This window comes from Dendrobates tinctorius, unplaced genomic scaffold (genome assembly GCF_039654945.1).
Source record: "Dendrobates tinctorius isolate UK_male_01 unplaced genomic scaffold, ASM3965494v1 ptg000245l, whole genome shotgun sequence".
Taxonomy (NCBI): domain Eukaryota; kingdom Metazoa; phylum Chordata; class Amphibia; order Anura; family Dendrobatidae; genus Dendrobates; species Dendrobates tinctorius.
The window spans coordinates 1,929,277-1,943,819 of NW_027361912.1; positions in this window are offsets into that span (position 1 = coordinate 1,929,277).

Consider the following 14,543-nt stretch of genomic DNA (forward strand, 5'->3'; position numbering starts at 1 on the left):
GTGTCTTACCCTCCTTGTGGAGTGTGTCAATGACTGCCTTCTGGGCGTCTGTCAAGTCAACAGTCTTCCCCATGATTGTGGACCCTACTGAAACAGACTAACGGACCTTTTAAACACTTAGGAAGCCTTTGCAGGTGTTTTTTGTTAATTATTCTAATATACTGAGATAATGACTTTTGGATTTTCATTGGCTGTAAGCCATAATCATCGACATTAACAGAAATAAACACGTGAAATAGATCACTCTGTGTGTAATGACTCTATATAATATGAGTTTCACGTTTTGTATTGAAGGACTGATATAAATGAACTTTTTGATGGTATTCTAATTTTGTGAGAAGCACTTGTATATAAATTTCATGACATACATGGGTCTCCAGATCAGTCAGCAGAAGTGTCTGTATAATGATGCATCTACATGGACTGCACCACTGAAATTCAGATCAAGCATAATGATGATGACTGCACAGCTCCTGTAACATGATTATAATGTACAGTTCACCATTCCTGACTGTATAATCAAAATCTATTAGTTTATTTAGAAGAATATAGAAGAGAAAATAATAAATGTGTTGTCACAGCAAATAGAGATAGTATTGGCTATAGGGTTTAATAGCAGATAGAAAAATAATATGCAGGGTGAAAGCTAGGAATTAAAATGGAAGGTAAAAGGAGCAAAACAACAGTCTGAACTACATGGAAATTCTATAAGTTCACTGAACATAAGAGAAGTGTGATAGACAATCAGGTGGTGGCACACTTGCATAAGATCTAAAAATTTGAACATAGAAATGTAAGTGGGTAGAGCCAAAGTTTATATCAACCAGTCTTGTCCAGACACTTTTGACATCAGAATATTGGACTGCAATAACATTTAAAGGGTTCTTATCAGTATGAATGTACCTAGTAAACACAAAGGTACTGCAGGACAGGGCAGGGTAATCCTTTTCCAAGGATACCTATTCCGTTGTCACCTGGGTTTTCTTGTGCTGAAATTTGTGTTTTATTAATATGTAAACTTAGCCTACAAATGCATTGGTGGGTGTATTGCAGTCTTCGGCTCTTCCTGGCTTCTCCACGTCTGTACTCCAACCATTTATAGATATTGGAGACAGAGCTTCTGCTGCACGATGTCACATTTCCTCTCAACTGTCAAACAAGAAGTAGCAGTGGCAAAGAAGGAGTGTAGCAGGCCTCTGGGACCTCAACCTTTCAGGCTCCCTGGTGTCATGAATGATCCCATTGCTCACTGTGTCCCAGGGATGTAGTGTGTGACAGCTCAGTCTTCCTATGGATTGCAGGGGTGCTCCTGGTTGTCAGAATTGTGAGTGACAGCTCAGCCATCGTATAGTATGCAGAAGCATGATGGGCTGTCAGTTTTGTGTATGGGATATCCTTGCAGCTCAATTAGGCCAGTCTGCTGAAAATCTTCCAGATGTCGCCCTTGCTGGGTGATTGCTTGGCCATTTAGCTAGTTGGCTATGCCAAGACTACTGCCACTCATAGCTTTCAGCTCAGTGGTGTGTTTGCTCTGTTGTCTGAACACTTATATTCTGATCTTTGTTGCCGGACCTTGGAATTGGCTTTTGACTATGCGCTGTATTATCCATTTTGCCTTGACCTTGAATTTCTGATCTTGGACTGTGGCCTTACTACGCTTTTGTCACATCTCTCTGTATATGACATACCCTCCTAGCTCTAAACCTCAGACTCCTTGACTTCTCTGACTCACAGCTTGTCCATGAGAAGTGACTCATTGTCACACCTTGCAATGGTGGATGTGCATGTGCATTTGATGTGGTTGCTTATGGTGTTGATTGTTAGATTGGAAGAGTTACACAAATATGTAGTCATCTCTCTGTTTGGTCTTGTCCTACTGGTAACTTCCAATGCATGCCAAATGGAGGTCACGGAAGACATCATGGAATATGCCATAAATGCTTATGATGAAAAAAATCCCTTTTGTTCTTGGTTCCAATGTAATTCTATGAGGTAGAACACTGATTTGTGATAATTGTGATGTTTCTGTAGCAGTCCGGTGCAGTATAACAGCAGCTCCATCTAAATCCCAGAAAAAGTGACAACCATCGCATCACTACAGGTTTGTAACAAATGAAGCCACTCACTCGCTCACATGTAATGAGAAAAGTGTTGCCAGGATAAATACAGAAAGGAGAAAAACGAGGCCAAAGCAAATATATTAAATCTCCACTATGTATTCATCCTAAGTGCTCCGCTCTTCACAGATAACACAGTATGTAAACTGTGCACTGGCTTCCCGCCCCAAGACATAAATTTTATAGATATACCTCTCACAATGATATCTGTAGCCGTGCCTAATGTATGAACTAAAAATCATAGTTCTTTATGTACATGACATGTCAAAAGATCACATTATTGGGGGTCTCGGACCCTGCAATGTTCTGTTCCATGAAAAAAAAACATATAGATAGGCTAATTTAGAACATTAACGGGTCTCATCTCCTACTGCTGTACTGTCTTGCAATAAACCATACTCTGTTGGGCTAACACAGGTCCAAATTTACTGGTGTTTTTGAAAATTTTGGATAGTCCCATAAAATTCAAGACAATGTGACTCCATGATGTAAACCTATGACATAGCATGATTTTGACATCATACTATTGAAATAAGGCTGGTTTCACATTTGCGTTAAAACAACGCTGCGCCCTGCGTCGTTAAGCCCCGCCCCGAGCCGGCTCCCTGCCCGCCCCATCCGGGATCACCGCCTACTTTCGCATTTGCACGCATGCGATCGGCGCACCCTATTTTTAGCATAGGGTGCGCAGATCATGCGCTGCCAGTGTGAAAGTAGCGTGCTGCGCACTTTTGACGGTGCGCCGTGCGCGCCGAAATGCAACATGCTGCATTTCGGCGCGCACGGCGCACCGTCAAAAGTGCGCAGCACGCTACTTTCACACTGGCAGCGCATGATCTGCGCACCCTATGCTAAAGATAGGGTGCGCCGATCGCATGCGTGCAAATGCGAAAGTAGGTGGTGATCCCGGATGGGGCGGGCAGGGAGCCGGCTCGGGGCGGGGCTTAACGACGCAGGGCGCAGCGTTGTTTTAACGCAAATGTGAAACCAGCCTAAGTTGGCACTTACCAAATGGGAAAAAAATGACAATACTGTTTATTTTAGGCAAATTTTTCTATTATAATCAATAGCACTTCGGTCAGCATGTCTTTCAAACAAGTGGTGATTGACTGGCGGTAGAGATGAACGGATCTTTTGAAATTCGAATTTGCCGACTTTGCCAAATTTTCTCCCAAAAATGTAAATTGCGGTGAATAAATTTGAGAGGATTTCAATACCAGAAAGCTTGTAATTGCTCATAAAATAATCTTAAGGGAATGGAGAAAGTGAGGAAGAGAACCTCACTGATCATAAGGGCTTACACTTTTTAGGCAAGAGAGAGAACCCCGGTGATCATAAGAACTTACTCTCTACAGAATAGAGGACCCCGCTGACCATTAGACTTTACACGCTATATGAGAGAGAGAAAGACAGGACTCCACTGACCATAGGAACTTACACTCTATAGGAGAGTGATGACTCCACTGACCATAGGAACTTACACTCTATAGGAGAGTGATGACTCCACTGACCATAGGAACTTACACCCTATAGGAGAATGATGATCCCACTGGCCATAAGAACTTACACTCTACAGGAGAGTGATGATCCCACTGACCATAAAAGCTTACACACTATAGGAGAATGATGATCTCACTGGCCATAAGAGCTTACACTCTACAGGAGAGTGATGATCCCACTGACCATAAGAGCTCACACTCTACAGGAGAGTGATGATCCCACTGACCATAAGAGCTTACACTCTACAGGAGAGTGATGATCCCACTGACCATAAGAGCTTACACTCTACAGGAGAGTGATGATTCCACTGACCATAAGAGCTTACACTCTACAGGAGAGTGATGATTCCACTGACCATAAGAGCTTACACTCTACAGGAGAGTGATGATCCCACTGACCATAAGAGCTTACACTCTACAAGAGAGTGATGATTCCACTGACCATAAGAGATTACACTCTACAGGAGAGTGATGATTCCACTGACCATAAGAGCTTACACTGTACAGGAGAGTGATGATGCCAATGACCATAAGAGCTTACACTCTACAGGAGAGGGATGATCCCACTGACCATAAGAGCTTACCCTCTACAAGAGAGTGATGACTTCACTGACCATAAGAGCTTACACTCTACAGGAGAGTGATGATCCCACTGACCATAAGAGCTTACACTCTACAGGAGAGTGATGATTCCACTGACCATAAGAGCTTACACTCTACAGGAGAGTGATGATCCCACTGACCATAAGAGCTTACATTCTACAGGAGAGTGATGATCCCACTGACCATAAGAGCTCACATTTTACAGGATAGAGCAGATTCCAATATCCATAAGATCTTGTACGTTACAGGAGAGAGAAAGAGAGAGGACCATGCTGACCACAAGAGCTTACATTCTATGGAACATATAGACTTACCCAGTGACTCTGGAGATGAAAAACAACTCTGCTATGCAAACTGCTTCACTGGCATCCGCTGATCTGTGATGACCCAAGCACTGACCACCACTGTACAAGGTATGATAATCCGCTAGATGCCATAGCTGCAGGACATTATAGAGAGGCCTGTGCAGCAATGCAAAATGACACTTGCCTGCTCTCCGAGGCTTCAGCCGTGTGAGAAATGGTGCAGGGCAAGTTTTGTTTTGCAAATTGAATCAAATCTCAGAATGTTCAAACTCACGTGAAAGCATGAATTTCAGGAAATTCGATTCAAACCCGATCCTCAGCGAATTGATCCGGTAATCTCTAGTTGGCAGCCATGGTCACATAACATCATTTGGTTGACATATCAACGCCCTGGGTTGAAAGAATTACACAGATCAGCAATGTTGACACAAAGTTAAGCAATATCTCTTTCAAGAGATGTACAGATGAACATAGTCAGAGGAAGACATCACACCATAGATCTCGATGCCTGAGTGGGCCTAAATGCCCTCCTGTTAACACCAGGATTATAAATGGCTCCCGCTAAGTAGGGGCCCTGTTACAGATTTTGTAGTGGAGATCCAGAGTTTCAGGTTAAGTCTCTCTTTGCAGATATATTTTGATTTTAGTGGATCAGTTCCACAAGCAAAATACAAAAAGTGGTCGTGGTATCAAAAGCATACTAAATAATGGTCACTTTGGGCGTGGTTTCTGAAAACATCCTGGGTAATTTTTATCTGTTAGGGCTCATACTCACTTGCGAGAGACTCGCACGATACTGGTGTGAGTCTCTAGCATGAAAACCTGGCACTGCCGCCGGCACTCGGACCGGAGCATGCGGCTGCATAGAAATACATGTAGCCGCACGCTCCTGTCCGAGTGTTGGCAGTGCCAGGTTTTCATGTGAGAGACTCGCACCAGAATTGTGTGAGTCTCTCGCAAGTGAGTATGAGCCCTAAATGGAATCACTTGTAGCACTATTCTATCATACTATGGAAAGCTAAAAAATAATGATAAATAACTCATAATTTGCTGTGGCTGTGGCACCATTTAGGCCCCAATCAAAAAAGTAAAATGGTTTATGGAAAACTTCATAGAAGCGTCTCGTTCCAAAATACTCTTTTTGGATGATCTTAGTATTAGGTAATAAAAATAGTTTGCACTTTAGAATAGGACATACTTGCCAACTTTTACAGAACACTTTGAGGGAGGCTGAATTACAAAATGTTTTCCCAACCTAAGCCTCATTTTACCGATTATTTGCCATCCACACTCCATTTTCCCACCCTCTAATTTTAAGATTGGCCATTGGGTCTGGCAATATAACATCCTTGAATAATGCAACAATAAACAAGTTACTATTTGATAGGTTTTGGCAGTGCCTTGGAAATTAGTCAACTTTTTTGGGGGCCCGGGATGTCTGGCCTTTTTCCATGAGCCTCCCAGACATTCCAGGAGAGTTGATAAATATAGGATGGACCCTCAGTCTTTTATCGGTGAGGTCCAGTTCTTAGGAGCCCAACAATTATTGGTACCAAGACACAATGACTGTCCATTGATGTCTCATAGTTTTGTGCTGCAGTTCAGACAACACTTAGATTAGCTGCTAAGATGTCTCCTACAGTATATACAACACATACAGACACGAGGGATTCCTGATCTCTTTGAGCAGTGTAGCTGTGAATACAGTTTGGGAGTGAAACAAAATAACATCACCTCTTCTCCCTTGCTATGACTTTTTCTCCTCTCATTTCCATAGACTTCAATAGGCAGCTAAAAGCTGACCCTGCAGTGAGGTTACAGTCTGATTTGGGACTTCGCTTACTGTCATTATGCCACTTTTGCTAAGTAAATTATGATTAATTTGTCAACCACAACCCCACTCAGCTAAGCTCCACCCACTTTTCAAAACCTTTTTTTTTTTAGCTGGCTGAAACTGGCATCAAAATTCCCAGAAGTTGAAAACATTTTGTGCAACTATTTAAACAGTTTTAACCCAGAATTCTGGTGAAAACTGTTTGACGAATCGTCCTTAACCCCTTAACGACCAGGGCTATTTCAGTTTTTGAATTTCCGTTTTTTGCTCCCCTTCTTCCCAGAGCCGTAACTTTTTTTTATCTTTCTGTCAATATGGCCATGTGAGGGCTTTTTTTTTTGCAGGACAAGTTCTACTTTTGAACTACACCTTTGGTTTTAACATATCGTGTGCTTTAGGTTTTTTTTCTTGACCATGTTCACTAAATGCTGAAACTTACCTGCCATTATGATTCTCCAGCTCATTACGAGTTCACGGACACCAAACATGTCTAGGTTCTTCTTTATTTAGGCAGTGAAAAAAAATCCAAAATTTGTCTCCATTTTTCGTGATCTGGGGTTGGGTGAGGGATTATTTTTTTGCACACCGAGATGACATTTTTATTGATACTATTTTGGTGTAGACACAATCTTTTGATCGCCTGTTGTTGCATTTTATTGCAATGGAGCGGCGACCGAAAAAAATGTAATACAGGCATCTCGTATTTTTTCTCATTATGCTATTTAGCGATTTGGTTAATTCTCTTTATAGTGATACATCGAGCGATTCTGAACATGGTGATACCAAATATGTGTATATTTGATTTTTTTATTGTTTTATTTTGGGGTAGTTTGAACTTTTATTTTCATTTTTTTTTAAATATATTTAAAAACTTTTTTTTTACTTGTTGCATGCTTCAATAGTCTCCATGGACACCTATGTGTAACAGAAATGCTCACACGCTGTGAGTGCCGACCAAGGGGCGGCGCTCAATCTGGCAATAACAACAATAGAGGTCTAATGCAGACCTCTGGTTTTCATGCCGACCTATCGGTGACCCGTGATCATGTGATGGGATCACTGATGGGTGAGATTAGCGATGCGCTTCCTGTAAGTGCAAGTTAAATGCTGCTGTCAGAGATTGACAGCGGCATATAACTAGTTAACAGCCACAGGTGGATCACAATTCCACCCGCGGCTGTTGCAGGCACATGTCAGCTGTATAGATCAGCTGTCATGTGCCCGGCGGAAAGGTGTGGGCTCAGCACCGGAGCCCGCACCAAACAGGGGGAGTCCGACATGGGCGTATTATTACACCACATGTCGAAAAGGGGTAAATTAGTTTAGGAGGTGAGGGAGGAGAATAAGTGGCTCATAAGGGGAGAAAGAGGCAGATACCTGTCATAAGACAAATTGCAATACTTCTAATTAGTTGAAAAATCAGTAACTATTACATGGCTCCTTTTATGCAGCTAGATGTTAAGTATAAATCCTGATTACACAATTTTTTATTTTACTTTCTGTTTTAAGTTGGTCTTGGAGGACATTCCTAAATTTGTGGTTTCCCCTTGAAATGTCAAAAAAAATGCAAAATACAAGTTGTTCTAATATAAGAAAACATTCTTTAATTAGCCCGGATCACTGAACATTCATGTCATTCACCCTTCCTTTCATCTGCCAGCTGAATTTCCATGACACAGCACAACGTTCTAAACTAGATATGTGAGTGTTTGATGAGTATTGCCCCACATGGTAATATAGGTGATTGACACATGAAATTAGTTCATGTATGTCTGGAGAAATTAACCGCCAGTATAGGCAACACTGTAGAAATTATTAAAACTTTATTTATAGAGTAAATTACAGCCAATTTTTGCCTTCAGATAATATTGATCCACTGATTATATAAACTCAACTGCAAATTGATTAAACAAAGCTTTTTTACTGAAGACATTGATGACACATTTCTAGGATTTGCTATTAATGCATACTTGCCAACATTCCCAAAATGTCTAGATTTCTGCAAAAAGCGAAGATCTCCCAGACCTTCGGGATAGCTGGGAAAATTCTTGGGTACCATTCATGCACTTTTGGGAGCAGAGTGAATAACAGGAATGTGGAGAGGAGAAAGTTCACAGAGCAACCGTACACCCCCACTCATGTACATGTGTACCTTTTTGGGCTATCATGAGGTCTCCCAAATAAGGGGAGATAACCCAGATTCTAGGCCACTAGTGTGGAAACAATCTGGAACTTTGTGTGTGAACAGTCTGACACTTATCATGGGGCCAATATGGTGCTATGTTTGAAGACAGATTATTATTATTATTTATTTATATTGCACCATTGATTCCATGGTGCTGTACATGAGAAGGGGTTACATACAAATTACAGATATCACTTACAGTAAACAAACTAACAATGACAGACTGATATAGAGGGGAGAGAGGACCCTGCCCTTTCGGGCTTACATGCTACAGGATGGTGGGGAAGGAGACAGTAGGTTGGTGGGTTGCAGCAGTTCCGGTGTTGGTTGAGGTGATATCACCGGTAGTGGTGAGAGAGAAGGAGGTAGCGGGGTCATTGCAGGCTGTAGGCTTTCTTGAAGAGGTGGGTTTTTAGGTTCCGTCTGAAGGATCCAAATGTGGTTGATAGTCGGACTTGTTGGGGCAAAGAATTCCAGAGAATAGGGGCTATTCGGGAGAAGTGTTGGAGGCGGTTGGGTGAGGAGCGAATAAGTGTGGAGGAGAGAAGGAGGTCTTGGGAGGACCGCAGATTATGTGAGGGAAGGTATCGGGGGATTAGTTCAGAGACATATGGGGGAGACAGGTTATAGATGGCCTTGTAGGTCAGAATTAGTAATTTGAACTGGATATGCTGAGGGAATGGAAGCCAGTGAAGAGATTTGCAGAGGGGAGAAGAGGAGGAGTAGCGAGGAGAGAGATGAATTAGTCGGGCGGCAGAGTTAAGGATGGACTGGAGAGGTGCGAGGGTGTTAGCAGTGAGACCACAGAAAAGGATGTTGCAGTAGTCGAGGCGGGAGATGATGAGGGCATGCACAAGCATGCAAGCATGCAAGATTTGAAGTATTTATGTCTGGACTGGTGTTCATAAGCAAGTGGTTTACTCTAGGATCTGTAAATGGAGGGGAGGGAATCTGACATGACTTGGCAGAGTATTTTGATCTACTTGACAGAAAAGGAAAATTTGGCCCAACCAGTTCAAAATTATAGTACTTCGGTAAAAAATAAGCAATTTGATTCCTGCTGCTCTAATCTGGCATTCAGTCTGGTCTTCCATTGCAGCTGATTTTCACTTTTGCTCCTGGCATCCTAGGTGCCGCGACGCATGTCAGGACAGCGAGAGAGGCCTAGTGACTAAACCTCAAGTGAAGATATGATGTAGCAGGTGTAATAAGCGCTGGAGGTGCCCAAGATACCGAGTTGAGGATGCCAGAGTCAGAAGTAAAGAGGAGCTGGACACAGGATCAGGGCAGCGCAAATCAAATTGATCGTCTTTATGAGTGGGTCATTAGTAGAGGGGAGATTAATGGAAACTTTTCTGGTGGTCTATATAAGTGAATGGGTAGTGTCACCTTTTTCACTCAAGTACCTGGTGTGCAGTTGGACAACCCCTAAGGAGCTGGATATTTGGGTAAGGCTAAGGTGCCGATTCATTAAGACTGGCCAGGCAAGTCTTAATAGAGAGCCTCTCTGAATAAAGATGCGCCTCATCTAATTCATTACGATTAATGAATATTGTAATAAAGATTAAATGATATTGGCTCAGATTAGTCATTTGTAATTTATTGAAGTCATTTTTTTTTGTCTTGTGGTATTTGCAGATTTTTTTTGCGGCAAATTCTGCAGAACTGGTGCACGCGTTTCATCATTTCGGTGCAAAATTTAAAAAGCTCTATTTTTGACAGTTTAACAACTTTCCTCTAAAAAGTTGCACGTTTGGCCTTAAGGCTGGTTTTACACTTGCCGTTTTGTTGCGGGCCGTTTTTGCGGCCCCAATAGATTTCTACGGGGTTGTAAAATAGTCCCGCAAAAATTAGTAGGAGGGCCGTGCTCAGTATGGACGTGAGGGCCTTATTTGCGGCAGTGAAAAAATATCGAGCTTGCTCGATATTTTTCACGGCTTACGGACACGGACGCAATGCATTTCAATGGTACCGCAAAATCAACGTTTGCTTGTTTTTGTGGAACACCGTATGTGCGGATCGCCGGTTTTTTCCATGCTATTTGCTATAACAGGGAAAAATGGCGATCCGAGAATGCTGGGTTTTTTGCGGCCCATTTTTACTGGAAAACCGCAAAATTTATGGCAATATTGCCGCAAAAACGGCCCGTAAAAACGGGCCGCAAAAAACTCGGCATGTGTAAAAGCTGCCTAAGTGCATGAATATAGAACCCCTACCAGAAACCATTCTCTAGGCAGGGACTGGAACGAGATGCACCAAAAAAGGCAACATTTGGTAAAAGTCACATCTGTCTAAAGCACAGTTATGGAGGAAAAATAGTAAAAAAAAAAAAAAAAAAAACACAGAAAAATGAAAGAAAAATTAAAACGTGGTCCAAAGTGTACATAGAAGCAGGTACAAATACAAAAGCCGCTAAAAAAAGAACATATTTACTCCGGAAAATGGAGAGAGAAACAGCAATGATGAATCGAGGCTGTTTAATGTTGTATTCCCCTTGACTTAATCACATCAATCAAGGTCTCTGCGTTCTCTGTACAAAAACTTTTAAACCGATATTGAATTTTTCCCCCTAACCACTATGTAAGGATTGAACATGAACAAAGTACTTTTATCTCAGAAGTGTATATATCTATACGTTATGAGTACCCTGTGGGAGGTAAAACACTTTTTAAGGGAAGTTTCATGTTACGTTCGCCTCCTGTTTTATGATCATTTTTGGCAACATGTGTAAGAAATTACTTCCACTGGTAAAATGCAGAGCTTACAAGAGGTGAATGCATGTGGGTGTTGATAGTAACGTGTACTCATTGTGCAAATGCAGCCATTGATCGAGTTTTTCATGTAAACTAACTATAGAAAATCTGAAAAAATATAAAAAAAAAATTTGATTTTAAACTAACCAGCTTTAAATGTTGCCCCCCAAATAAAAACACATGTACTCACTTCTGGTGGGAGGGCTGATCCAGCGGTGTTGGCATTTGTGTTCCCGGTGGTCACGCTACATTGTTATGTCACGTGAGCCCTCCGTCTTAATTAATCGGTCCCTAAGATTAGTAACCACCATAATTGGTGCAGCTAGTTTCACACTAGCATTACCGGGCGCAGTGCCGCCGCTAAGCTCCGCCCCTGGCCACGCCCTCTCTGGTCAGCTCCTCCTCCAATTGCATGACGCTGCATGCAATCAGCGCACCCTATACTTAGAGTTGGGTACTCTGGTCGTGCGCTGGTACACTTTTGACCGTGCATCCACCCTTTTGGCGCTGTGCCGACGTGCGCCAAACGCACTGTGCTGCATTTTTGTGCGCTCGGCGCAGCGCCAAAAGGGCGGATGCGCGAGCAAAAGTGTACCAGCGCACGACCAGCGTACCCAATGCTAAGTATAGGGTACGCTGATCGCATGCAGCGTCATGCAATTGGAGGAGGACGGACCGGAGGGGGCGTGGCGGGGGGCAGAGCTTAGTGGTGGCCCTGCGCTGCGCCCGGTAACTCTAGTGTGAAACTAGCCTAAGTCACCCATTTGAGGGCATTTACCTGCTCTTTCCTTCTGGAAAAACTTAGATATAGGGTAATAGAGTGGGCTATATTTATGACACATTTATATGACTTAAGTACAACTTATGACCTATTTGCATTAAAGACGAGCCCAAATTTTGAAATTTGAATTTGCCGTCTTTGCTAAACGTTGTTTTGAAAATTTGATTTGCAAGACAATTGTTTCGCCATGGATTGCAAATACTCTGAAAAGACGAGACTGCATCCAATTCCTTTCAAGCCTTAGTAATGTCATACTGACCTCAAGATATATGATGATATATAAATAGATAGTAGCTGATTTTTACTTCTTTCTCTCCTTATCTCTAATGCTAAGCTGTGAGCTGTGCTATCCTTTCACCATCCAGATTCACTCCAAAATTGGTGCTGCATTCCCTGCCTCTGCTTTTATGCAGGGTATAATAATCCCTCCAGATTGGCTGTGCTACATCATACAGTATGATGTGATAGATGAAAGGAATAAAGGGGAGGCCATTTATCCACTAGTAAGGTCATGTGAACCTTCTCTGGCTGATGCAATTTTCTGCTTTGTGTAACTTGGGACATTTTTTTGCAAATCAAACTAATTAAATCACAAATTTTAAGGGTGCAGCAAATTTCCTAAAGTTCGATTAGCATCGAATTTATTTGCTTATCTCTGCTTTGTATTTTGTATGTTGCTTGAATTTTCCAGCGTACATAGTCCATCCTGTGGACTTAGAGTGGAGTAAAGCCGTCATGTTCCCCATACCCTGCAAGTTGCATTTTCAGCAGTAGCTAAACCTAAATTTCCTAAAAGGATTCTCCAGGGATACAAAAAAATACTTTTAATTATTTACAATAGTTTTGTCTAGGGTGGTAATCACTATAAAATTAAGATGGCTGCCTTCAGCCAGAAACATATTTTAGACTTTTAATAAGACAGTAGCCTGTGAACATGTGTAACAGGAAGCTTCACCCCCTTCTTGTGCAGAAAGATGCGCTCACACTGCTGTCCACCATGTCTATCTGATCTAATACTGGAGATACCAGCGGTGCTGAGGTAAGAAGAGTCTGCTCACACTGCTGTCCACCCTGTCTATATGATCTAATACTGGAGATACCAGCAGTGCTGAGGTAAGATGAGGCTGCTCACACTGCTGTCCACCCTGCCTATCTGATCTAATACTGGAGATACCAGCAGTGCTGAGGTAAGAAGAGTCTGCTCACACTGCTGTCCTCCCTGTCTATCTGATCTAATACTGAAGATACCAGCAGTGCTGAGGTAAGAAGAGGCTGCTCCCACTGCTGTCCACCCTGTCTATCTGATCTAATACTGGAGATACCAGGGGTACTGAGGTAAGAAGAGGCTGCTCCCACTGCTGTTCACCCTGTCTATCTGATCTAATACTGGAGATATCAGGGGTACTGAGGTAAGAAGAGGCTGCTTCCACTGCTGTTCACCCTGTCTATCTGATCTAATACTGGAGATATCAGGGGTACTGAGGTAAGAAGAGGCTGCTCACACTGCTGTCCACCCTGTCTATCTGACCTAATACTGGAGATACCAGGGGTACTGAGGTAAGAAGAGGCTGCTCACACTGCTGTCCACCCTGTCTATCTGATCTAATACTGGAGATACCATGGGTACTGAGGTAAGAAGAGGCTGCTCACACTGCTGTCCACCCTGTCTATCTGACCTAATACTGGAGATACCAGGGGTACTGAGGTAAGAAGAGGCTGCTCCCACTGCTGTCCACCCTGTCTATCTGATATAATACTGGAGATACCAGTGCTTCCTATAGTTGCTTTTCTATGGGACCTATCAGGAGAACACCAACTTCTAGAATGGAGACTAATGATTATGGACCTAACAGTACTATACTGAGCATGGTGAAGAATATATGAGTGTCTAAAATATTTATCAAGAAGATTTCCTCATGACTTCACCTTCAATGTTCATAAAAATTGGCATGGACATGTAAATTATGATTGTGGTTTTGGGGTATTGAGAAGATCATTTCAGTGTCCTACTAAGAGCTCTTGTGTGTTTCTGGATGCAACATGTGCTTAACAGTTTTCATTTTCCACTGTCAGAGAAGACACATGGATGCCACCACTAGAATTTACTTGTGTGTGTGTGTGTGTGTGTGTGTGTGTGTGTGTGTGTGTGTGTGTGTGTGTGTGTGTGTGTGTGTATATAGCTATAGATACAGATATATGGCTAGATGTAGGTCATGGTTGAAAATATTGGCACTCTTGAAATTTTTCCAGAAAATGAAGTACGGTAGTTCTCCCAGAAAAATATTGCAATCACGCGTTTTGTTAAACACATATTGATTTCCTTTGTGTGCATTGGAACAACAGATACAAAAACAGAAAAATAGGCAAATCGTACATAATTTTACACAAAACCCAAAAAGTGGGCCAGATAAAATTGTTGGCATCCTCATCTTAATATTTGGTTGCTCACCCTTTAAAATAAATTAC